This window comes from Crocodylus porosus, unplaced genomic scaffold (assembly GCF_001723895.1).
Source record: "Crocodylus porosus isolate Cpor-Errol unplaced genomic scaffold, CroPor_comp1, whole genome shotgun sequence".
Taxonomy (NCBI): domain Eukaryota; kingdom Metazoa; phylum Chordata; order Crocodylia; family Crocodylidae; genus Crocodylus; species Crocodylus porosus.
In genome coordinates this window covers 41,290,485-41,302,536 of record NW_017728949.1, presented here as the reverse complement: position 1 = coordinate 41,302,536, position 12,052 = coordinate 41,290,485, and the positions used below count along the sequence as shown (strand labels likewise).

General features: G+C 40.7%; 1 long non-coding RNA gene across 1 annotated transcript in view; it reads right to left on the bottom strand.

Annotated features, from left to right (window-relative positions):
- Nucleotides 1-505: 505 nt before the first annotated feature.
- LOC109323186 overlaps nt 506-12,052 on the bottom strand; it is a 23,019-nt gene continuing 11,472 nt past the window's right edge. Inside the window, exon 3 of the long non-coding RNA XR_002104570.1 lies at nt 506-1,518. This is a non-coding gene — a long non-coding RNA (uncharacterized LOC109323186). The remainder of the gene's footprint in view (nt 1,519-12,052) is intronic.

The window sequence follows — 12,052 nt, the reverse complement described above, 5'->3', positions numbered from 1 at the left end:
CTTATAGTCTGGATTACATTAGCATGGAAGAAAGCAGATGAAACCCAGGAATGAATGGAGTCCCTACAATTAGAAAAAAAAGTATACCAACTTCTAAAATACAACTCTTTCTCAGTGAAATGCAACATCCCTTGCAATGAATAGCAAAATAATTTAGGAAAGGAAGTAATTACCATATTCTAGTAAAACTGAAGGGGAAATTTAGAAAGATCCAGTAAAAGAATTTGGACAGGACATGAAAACACACAGCTCTACTTCTACAGATATGTAGTAGATCTTAAATCAATGTCCTGAACTCTAGTAATTTAAATTTCATTCAGATGATAGTATCTTCAGCAGCACAAGGACCTAAATAAGGATGCAGATAGTACTTTGTTGGGACTTCAGATCAGTACTAATTCAGAAAGATGAGCAGCATTTAACAGGAGGTATGTCACCGTTTTTCTGCCTACCTTAAATACTTTGAAGTGCTTTTCCCTCTCCTTTCTCCTCTTTCTTTTTTTCAAGTGCCACACACTTTGCAAGTGCTACTAGAAACAAAAGCAACAACACAGCTCTGACGCAAGCTCATTAAACTTACTAAAGCTCAGTTCTAGCCTTCCCTCCCTACCAGCAATTAACTTTAGGTTGTACCAAACAAGGTATTTATCTGCTATTTGTTTTCCCCCTCCCTTCTACAGTCAGGAGGAGGACATCATTTGCTTAACAATATTGGAGGACTGCTATAAAATTAATGTGGGAGGAACAAACAGGAGTGATACAAAGGGCCTCAAGAGGCCAGCAAGTACTTTGAGGCAGTTGCATGACCAGCATGCTAGGGACCTAATCCAAAACCTGTTGAAATCAGTAAAAATCTTTCCATTGATTACAATAAGTGTGGTATCAGCTTCTGGTTGAGGAAGCACCTGAGAAATGATTCCTCTCCTGGCACCAGGTTCAAATGATAGTAGTAATAGTCAGACATAGCTGTTCAGCCGAAGCACCTCATAGATGTCAGAAGACAGCTGCATGTCCTGTGGTAAATGAATTTCAGTGAGCAGAGTTGATCCTAAGATAGTCATGCAGGGACTGACTGTTACATATAGAACACTGCTTCTGTCCAGTTAGTTCATTCATCCTTAGCACTACTTAAAATTGAGCCAGTGGGAAATTTCTTTCTGCTTAACTAAGAAAATAGCTATTTACCCATGAACACATTTTTGTTGTATGTTCTGCAAATTCTCAATTACTAAAGGCCGTTTCTTAATTTGTTTGGTGATACAAGCCTTTAACTAGACATTCCAAACTCATTCTACTTTGCTGTCTAGGGTTAAATTGTGATTGGTATTAAAGAAAAAGTCTAATTAGATGGTTACATTTTAATGTTTATTATTGCTCTTGTCTGGCTTTTGAATCTATAAGTTTCTATGTAAATGAACAGTTTAGTAGCTGTTATCCACCAAAAATTGAATAATTTGTTATTATTTCATTGGTAACTCATTCTATCTAATAAATTAACTTCACTAAAGCAGAATGTTGCTTAAACTGATGCAATAAGATTGTACTTTCTATGCTTTTAGCAAAAATTGTAAAGTATTAATATTTTTTAATTCCATCTATAATTTGTATTGTTCATTGTTTTAGCAAAAGTTATAAATAAACTACTACATTAATTGAAGATTGAATAAAATCTCGATTTCCTTTCCGCACAATCATACAACCTCAGCAGAAAAGTGGAGTGCTCGTATCTAGACATTGATTGTCTAAAACTTCCTAGGACATTCTGCTTGAATAAGTAGGTTAAATTCCTTCAGGAAGGAGATGAAAGCGAACCTGGGTCTCCACTTCCGTCCAGTATCTAGAACACTTCCCTTTCAGAGGAGGAATATCAGCCATACTCAGGCCTTTGAAAAGCTATAGGGACAGGAGAGAGTTCAAGTCTGTGGCTCCCAAAAGGATGAAGGCCCTACCCTGCAGCCTTGAGTGAGGTGTTTCAGGGGTGGAATTACATAAAGACTCACCCTGGTCCTCAGCATTTTCCTGTTGGCTACCACTGCTGAACTTTCCAGCTTCCAGAAACGCCCTACTCAGCCTGCTGGTTGTTTTGGACACTGGACTCCTGTACACATGCAGGGAGACTGCACCAAGTCACTGTAATTACAGCACATGGGAGTAGACTCAATTAAGCAAGTCTGCTGGTACGTGGTAATTACCACGTGCCAGCAGACTCCAACATCACGTGTATTAGTGCCCCCGTGCTGAAAAATGGTAGTGGGGCACTTTAAACTAAAGCTCATCCAATGGGTTTTAGGTCAAAGCACCCCACCACCATTTTTCAGTGTGGGGACACTGATACATGTGATGCTCTGGGCGCTTTAATTAGCACAGCCCTCAGCACCACAGACAACTATTGCTGTCTTCAGTTATCTTTATTCTTTTGCAAACAATGTAAGGCAAATTGGGGGATGCATTCATTTTGTGCTGTTTTTCCTTTATAAAAATAGTTTAGATTTTTTTCACAAGAGAGAAGGTAAGGATTGTAAGAGTGAACAAATTCACCTGCCATATTTTTCCTGTAATACTTTGAACAACTGGAATTATGTCATCAAAACTACTCAGAAAAATAAACTTGACAGGCTGCTAATTTCACTTTTGGCCCTGCAAAATAGTGTTGAAGTTAAGCAGATATTAAAAAAGAGGGAAAAGATTCAGTGTGCATGTCTACACATTAATGCACTTTTGCTAATGCACATTAAATTTAGTACTTCTGTTGTGTGGTATTAGAAAAAAGGTGCATTGACCTATTTTAATGTGCTTTAGTCAACATGCACAGGTTTTTTGTGATGCTTTAATGTGCATTAACAGACTAATGGCACAAGACCAATTTTTTAAAAAGCATTTGAGGGTTTTTGACAAGATTGAACCCCCTGATACTAATACCATAATTCTGGGGGGGAGGGAGGGAAGAAACATAACCTGGCCTTCTGTATGCATCTTTTTTAAACAGTCAATAACCTTTTCCCCACCCCTTTGCAGTGACTACAATATTAATGCTACCTATCAGAAAAGAATCAAAATTTATTGTTGGTCCCTTTAATCTGCTTTTATTTCAGTGTTATTAAACTGCCTTCTCTATTTAATATCACTCATATTATTTACTTTGTTGCATGTGTTCCTTATATTTCTAAAAATTAACAAGTTAAAATACTTGAAGTGAAAATCTACACAACAGTGATAAAGACTGAATTGTTGTGTAGATCAGAAATTTTAAAAAACGTGTCCATGATAAGAGAAATGAAGAATGAAGGTGCTAACAAGGATTTGTAGAATCAGCAGGAAAGATCATGTAAGAAACAAGGGTGTGGCAACAAAGGTGAAATCAATAAAGAAATACTGAGGAAGAGCAGACTTGAAAAGTTTGGGGAAAATAGCCAGAACACCTCAAGATTACATGAGGGAAAAAAAGTTCACGCCTTGAGAGTTAGGAACAGGGCAAAGGGGAAGACCCCAAAAGACGTGCAGGTATATGAAACAAGTGCATATATTTGATGTTTTAGAAATGCGATGGACAAAAGCTTGAGAATGAGAGCCACCTGATAAGAACCAGTTTGAAAGAAGAACAGAAACTAGAGCAATCTTGTGTCATTTTCACACTTATTTTTCAGCACTTTTTATCTCATAGGTAAATTAGTATCTAAACTACGCAAGTGTATCACTGCTACAAGTTTCTTTTCAGAAAATGACCAACCTCCTACATCATTTCATCTAGAGCAATGTCAAGTTCTTCTGGTCCCATAGGCTGGATGCTGGATGAGTGGTGCAGAAGTGGTCCACAGGCTTAACTGGGCCCATAGAACCACCTCCCCACCCCCTGTATCAGATCTTGCGCATCTGGCACTCATTCAGCCACACAGCACCCACTCAGGGACCCATGCTGCACATGGTGCCTATGCCAGAGCAAGTTGGGGGAGTAGGCACACCATGTATAGCACAGGTCCCACATGTACATCACAGGCCCTGCATGTGGAGCCAGTCCAGCATGCACTGCATGCTGTAGAGGTCCACTCTGGACCCCAGAGAAGCACCATGGGCCAGATCCAGCCTGCAGGCTGTATCTTGGACTCTCCTGATCTAGAACTGTCATGTCAGTTACTTACAAATTAAATAACTAGTAAATAACCATTAACCTTGGTGGCAAAACTACTGATTCAATGGGATGAAAATTTCACCTTAAAAACCAAATCTCACAAACTTGTATGTGCTGAACTCCAATCGTTCAAATATTATTAAATATTCTTCTAAGTGCTTAAACATAAGGATAGGCATAAATGTGCAGGATTAGTATGAGTAAGGTAAAAACGTGCAGGATTGCTACAAGTAATTTTTGTTACATACTTTATTCCATAATACTAAGGCCAGATTTTCAATAATACAAATTGTGTTTAAGCAGATCTGGAATTGTATACACAGGCTGCCTTGTGGAAAGATGTGACCTTTAACTTTGCTCATCTATTCCACCCCAAAATTACTGTAGTATTTTTGTGTATACACATCTAGTTTTTCTTTGCAACAGACTTTTAGTCCACAACTGTCTGATTCTCAATAGAATGGGGGGAGCAAGGGAATCTATCCTTGAAGTCAGCATCCTTTTTTAAAATAGCTTTTACTATGCACTGACGAAATTCAGATGGATTCATGAGATTCTGTTTTGAAATCATCCCTGATTTTTCATATCTAATCAACAGAAACAGTGGAGAAGAGGAAGGGCAAAAGCCTGTTAAAAATCACCCTCAGTTGTAGACAGGGATGGATCCAAGATTTGGCAAAATCCTGTGAGAGCAGCCACCTGTGCTGCAGAGGTAGCATCCCTTCCTCTCAGCCTCTTCCTCACAACCATCACTGGGCAGACTATGCAGCCAGAGTCTGGGGACATTTTAAAGTCTCCAAAGCATATAAGAATCCCCCCTCCATGTTCAAAGGCAAACCTCCTCCGCTCCTACTCATCTGTGCTTTCTTTCCCCTCTGTCCTGTGGGAGGGGGGAAGCTTCAAAACTGTTCCTGCCTCCTCCAGCCAGCTGGGAACAATGGCAATGTGAGGGAGGGGGTCCTTCTCCCTGTGTCTGCTCTTGAAGGATTAGGCAGGGTAGGGAAACCTACCCATCGCTACTACCGCTGTCACTGTTCCCAGCTCAGTCCAGTCCCCCCACAGCCCAGCTGTGACGCTAGCACAGCAAAGCACAGTAGCTTTGAAGCTTTCCCCACCCCTCTCCCCCAAAAGTGAGGAAAGCAGCAGGAATTTAAAAAGGTCACCAGAAGCTACCAGGTGTGGTTCAGTCCAAAAGATGGGTGCAGCTAAGCCACTACACCAACTCTAAATCCACTGCCGGTTGCAAACAGCGTGGAATAATCTCAGATCCTACCTAATAATCCCTGCCCTGGGGTCCAAAGGAAAAAGGAACAAAATTCAAACATCCCCATATCTCAGGCACTGCGGACAGTTTTTTAGTCTCAAGCCTGTCCCTTGCACTCTGGGCAGGCTAACCCTTGTGATTCACCCTGGAAGAACTAGCCAGGGGAAGCCCTGCCCATTGCACTCTGGGCAGGGTGAGTCCTCACTGTGGGAAACTCGACTGCATAATTATGTGGCAATGGTGGACTGCATTCACACGTCTCCCATGGCTTGCTCCTTGGCCTTTTCACTAGGAGAAAGCAAGACTAGAGGGCATCCAAGGCCTCTGAGTTCAGGGCTTGCAGGTAGGATACCTGCCATGGATCTGAGAAGTGTCTGAAGCCCAGGACTGTTGGATCTGGGAAGCAGGATATTTACCCAGTGGTAGAGCCACACACACAGACTTGAACAATTGACCTCTGCTCAGCTGAAATTTGGAACTTGACTTGGGCTTTGCCCATAGAATTTGGAACTGATTTGGCCCTTGAAATTAATTTTTTTTTTAAATCTGGCATCAAATTAATCTGCATTAAGTTATCAAGAATCAATGCTCTTAAAGCATCTAATATAATTTATATTATGGCTTATGCATGTTCAAGGAAGGACCTAATCATCTTCTGCAAGAGATACTTCAGTACAGATGCACACAAAGTTTGTTCACTCTTAGTTTTCCATAGGAGAGTGTGGTCTGCTTATACAGACGATGATGTGGGAGAGGAAAAGTTCAGACTACCTCAGACACAGTAAGCCCAGTAGTAACAACAGAGAGAAAAAACATAAGACTACCAGACCTAGCAAAGCCAGGTTGAGGTAGCTGACAGAGATCACCACCATCCCAGCCTTACACTTTTGTATAGTCCTTCCTACATCTACAAGCTCTAGGATTGTGAGGATGTCCCATTTAGGGACTGCTGTTCTGTCAGAAGCGACTGCTCCTCCCCAAGGAATCTGGAAGTTGTGCAACACTGAAACTAGGGGAAAAGGTGGTCTCCAGCATTGGATGACTGTTCTGGAGGTTATCTGAGTCAGCTCCAGTGCAGTCTGGCATGGCTGTCTTTTTTTTCCTGAAGAAATGGGAATTTGGGAATAGTGGTATGGGATTTTACAAATGAAGGAGTGTAGACTTGGATTAATTTCAGTTCAAGATAATTTGTGCTATATCTTTTGAGTTTTTCCATGGGAAATGATAGGCCTGTTTATCTTAGCATATTTTCTAACAATAGTTGTCCAACAGCATTAGGTGAATGCCATTTTAGCATATTTTAGCTACAAAACATATACCTTTAAGTAAAATTAACTTTCTTCTGTGCAATCGGATTCCAGTGTGGACCAAAAATACCTGGTGCTTTGCAGGAATATGTCTTTCCATCCAAGATGCTCCTTCTCAACATTGGATCCAGGAAGGAAAACTGCAAAACAGAGGGTCAGGACTACACAGTAATATCTGCTTTTCATACATGCCCATTTTTTCCCTTTTCAGGAGTTGAGGCATATTTCCTGGGTGACTGTTTTTGTTTACTTCACTTCAGCAGTTAACCTCACCCCCAAACAGTTGTAAAAATCGAGGACGAGGAACTATTTTATTTCAACATTCACAATTCTTTCTGGATAACTGCCTTCCTTTTTCTTCCGCTTTCTGCGGTACCTCATCTTTTATCTGCAACTCTCCTCTACACTGCACATGTCAGACCCTCCTTTGCTAGGCACTCTCACCTCTCTAAAAATATCCATGAACTTTTTATTCTTCTTAATGTTGTGTAGCAAGGAAACTTTGCTCTCAAGATCAGCAATCTTGTTCTTAGGTGCACAGGAAATCAATGCACATATACTCCCTTGGATGCCTGTACCATATCTAGTGCTGCTCTGATTCACAGCCCTTCATACCCTGCACAAAAGAGAGAGACATAATGAAAGATTTCAGCAGCCAAATCTCACTATTTTCCCCTTCTTCCTAAAAAGGTTAGCTATAAGAAAAACAGAAGGGTCCATTTCTGACAGAGCAACAATAGTGTGGCACTATCATCTTCCTTGCTGTTAGACACGTGTTGTTAGTCTGAGATTTTTTTGAATTTTTTATTATTTTTTAATCTTTTGTGCTACGTGAATAACCAAAATCTGGCACTGTTATAGAAATCTCCAAATCTCAGAGCAGTAAAATTGAGCTACAGTCTTCTAAACCAGTCAAATTTTGTAATTTTATGGGAAAATAAATATCCATACTTTTCAGCACATTACACTTGTCATTCTGTTTTTCTGAAACAGGTCTAAAATAAATTAGACACTCTTGAACACTTTTCCATTCTGTCATTCAATAGTTAAGGGTATAGGAAAAAAATTATATACTCTTCTTCTGCTGAATAGGTAGATATTTAACAAATGTACCTTCATTTTAACGCATTTTAAGGGAACAGTACCATAAAACCTTTAGATATTTGGCAGTATTAATATTTTTAGTGACACTAAAGTTAGTCACTGGAGTCATTATATTCTTGGATGAATGATAATCATTATAGTAGGACAATTCAAGACAAACATGTGTAATAAAATAGGCCAATTAAATCTGCAGGTTAATCCTGTGTAATGCATTTTCTAAAGGGCTGCTTTATTCCTAATTACTGTACCCAAAGGAACCAGGGCTTTGGGTCAATGAGACATCAGTTTATGCTAAAAGTTAAACACCTGCTTAAGGGCTCTCTTGAATTGGGACCTAAATTCTTATGATTATCTAATCTACTCTAATGCTGTCAGTTGTGACCAGGCAATGATCTCATGTTTTAAACAAGTTTGAGATGATTTTCTTTTTTCATCTGATTTGCAAGTACTGAAGGAGGAGCTCAGAAGGAGCTTCCTAAAGGTCAGATGAATATTTCTGAATGTTCCACAAATACTTCTCCACCGCTTTTCTGTTTCTTCTGGTGAAGTGGCTTACTTTTTAAAGGAAATATAAAGACACTCTTAACTTGTGAAAAATCTGACTCGAGAGTACTTTGGTCAAATAGAAATCAATGAGAATTAAAATATGCTAATTGATTATTTCCTGCAGGCAGGCAAAAGGATATGCCTGTAGCATTCCATTTACTACCAGCTAACCAGGCATCAAAAACAATTGGAAGCCAGCATGATAATGAGCTAATTAGTACTCATTTCCTCTATTTCTCATCAACCATTTGTCCAAATTCAATAAGCTGGATATTTATATTGAAGACCTATGCAATACAGAGATTTCAGTAGATATTCAATGCTAAACTCCTTCCAGTGTTCCTAGTGAAACATGGTGAAACTTGTAGAGTGTCTAACTCCCTTCTTTGTTCATGTAAAAATGTATCTCTATATCAGGTTTGAAACAGTCTGTGAACTTCCAGCTGCTAAAAACATGCTGGTGTTTGCATTGCTGCAACTGAACCTATTTGAAAATATTTTTAACATCTAGATTTTGCAAAAACAAGTATTGCACATGCCTCCCTACATGTTATTGCCCAAAGCATTGTTCACTGCAGAGCAACATTTTTATTCTCTAGAATGGGAGACCTATAGTGGGGGTGCCAGCCATAGAGCAGGGATGGTCATCCTTCAACATGTGTGCCACAAGTAGCATGGGTGTCCTCTGTGTGTGGCACAGAACAGACTGGGGAGTGGACCAGCAACAGAATGGCAACAGGGCAGGAAACAAAGCAGAGCAGGCAGAGGAAAGGGAACAGAGTGCTATTCAGGAAAGATACAGGGATAATTTGTGGCATGCCTGCCAAACAAGTTAGTCCCCACTACCAAAGAGCATCTTCATAGATCTGAAGCATGCAAGCAGGAGAAGTTGGTGGGATGAGTTTGGGAATATCCTTGCTGGGACATGCTCTCTCCATTAGTTAGACATACCGTAAAAGACCTAGGACAAGATGATGCAGGTAGATTTGTGACAGAGCCAGGAACTGAACTCAAGTTTCCCAAATTCCAGTGTAATGCTTCATTCATTAAACCATCTGTACACTTGAGGCATACATTTTAGAGGTAACCTAATACCCTGATTGACCTTTCACTGAGTTTCTGCTAAATCCAATTCACTGGGCTCACACTAAAATCACTAAGTGAGGTATTATCTCCTAATAAATTTAGTCAGAACACACATTAAACACTTAAAATACAACTAATTTAATTAAAATTTATAATTGGCAACACACTTAAAGTTTCTTCACTCCATTTTTTTTCTTTTCAGTTCAGCCTAACTATAGGTATAGCATCAAGTTGCCACTTTTCCTTTACATTTTTAGCAAAATATTTCTCCTTCTTATAGATTTTTTAACATACTTTCACAAGACGAAATGTAATGCAACCTTGGGGAAAGCATTTTGTTTTCTCTGTAAAAGAAAAATGAAGAGGACTGCATCAAGAATTCAGTTCCCAGATCATACTGAAGAGCCATTCATTCAGATTGTGTCAAATCATGCACTTGTATTCTGGGTTACTCAGAAGATGACCCATAAGAACAGGGCAGTTCAGAACCTGAACTTACTACTAGTTAGGATGGTTTGAAGTTTCCTATGAGACTAAAAATTATCTCAGGTTCAGAGGATGTGGGCTGATGAAGCTAGTGAAGTCCACCACCGACCCTTTCACCAGCCATCCCAGAGATTTAATTTTGGCCTTTCTTACCTACTGTATTGGTGCTGCGATAATCTACTGCTGACGTGGGCAGTTTTTGCTGTATGACATGTTTTTGGTAGCAGTCTTCATTGGATTTTTTGTGAACTGGTGATACCAGTGGTATTGCCAGGTAGTGGATGAAGATTATTTTGACCTTGTTTAGACCTTGTTTCTCCTTTTTAGGCTATACAGCCCTTTAAAAAAAATGTTAAGCCCACCTTCATAATATTATCACTATTACCTTGTGGGATAATGCTCTGCTGTCAATCATCTCTTTATGGTTTTCAGTTCAAATCACCCACCCATCTAAGTTGTTAATTCTCTCTGACATTTTCCTCTATCTTTCTTCAAGAGATGAAAGAGCATATTGAAGCATATCGTGCAGAGTCTCGATATGGTCAAGCGTAGATGAAACAAGGCATGTTTGCACGACACTTTAAAGCGGACTAAATGCTTATGCACTGCTTTAATGGTGTCGGTGTTTGCATGCCTTGGCAGCATATTCCGCATTAATTCCAGCCACTGTAGGAAATTCGGCAGCATAACACACCTTAAATGACTTGGGGTGCAGCGAACTAGAACTCCTTTGAGCAGTTTTAGTTTGCTGTCCCTACAGCTGCGGAGCAAGGCACCGGGCTCCGTGCAGCTCCATGGCTCTGCAGGAAGCCAGTGCAGGCAGCCTGAAAGCAGCCCAGAAAAGCAGCGAGCCTGATCTTTTTATTTTCTTCCTCCCCTGGAGCCTGCCTGCCTGCCTGAGCTGCACAGGGACCCAGTGCTTCCCTCTACAGCTGCAGTGCCCCCTGGGCCTGCCCAAGTCAGGTGCCTGTGGGTAGATCCCACCTGTGGTGGGGGCCGCAGCTGCTGTGGAGGGAAGCACCACCACCCCCCCACCGCCCAGGGCCCAGTCCACTCACTGGCAGCTCGCCCTCCCCACTGCTGGAGAGGCAGATAAGTCAGGAGGGTGTTTGCATGACATGGGGGTTTAATCAGCCCCAAGTTGAAGCAGTGCTTTTTAAAACCCACAGCTTTAATTTAGGGCCTGTTTTCTCTACACACGTCCAAGCAGTTCCCCAACTGATCCATCATTGTTCAGGCTGGTGAGGGCAACATGTCTCAGAGGCAGAACACAACAGAATTTGTTGAGGAATCTCTGAGCCAGCAGCATGCTGCTTGAAAAGTCTTTTTTCTTTTAGACACGTTCTTGCCCCAAGTCATTATCAAATATAGAACTTCTTTCAAAAACATACTGTTTTCCCCATGAAAACCATGGTGAAAGGTACTGTTGACAAATACATAAAATGTTGTCAATTATGGTCCATACATAAATCATACACAAAATACACTGGACAGAATTATTTTTTAACTTAAACTGTTAAAAATAATAGAAATAAAGATTTTAAGTCCCTCTTCTAGACTTCACCCTGTCCTCATACTTGCCACTCACACAATTGTCATAGCCAACCGTCATGGAACTCCTTTGCACCACTATATTATCACTATACTATAGCAAACAGTCATAGCTTCCCTTCCTCTCCTCCTCCTTCCACCAGGCCCCAAACACTCTACATTGTTACAAAGCAGCTTTTCATTCCATCTCCTTTCCATGCTGTTTTTTAGGGCTGTGCAAAGCTTTGGTCATTGGTTCGATTAGGTGGAGACTGTGGCCAATGTGGCAGCCAAATCTCCTAATCCGGATGGAAACAGGAGACTCTTTAATCTCTCCAAATTGAATCAGAACCCTCCAAATCAATTCAGAGAAATTTGATAATTCGGCCATAGACACAGTTTTATATGTTTTTTCTACATACCTCAAGGTACCAGGCAGCTTGTGAACACTGAGATTCTGGGGCAGATGGAGCATCCCACAGGAGCACAGGGGGATCCCCAGCACACTCAGTGGTGGACCTGGAAGTGAACCAGAAGTACTTCTGGTCCACTTCTGGGTCCACTGCAGCGCACCCACCCCCCGGCTCAATTTGTACTTTCTGG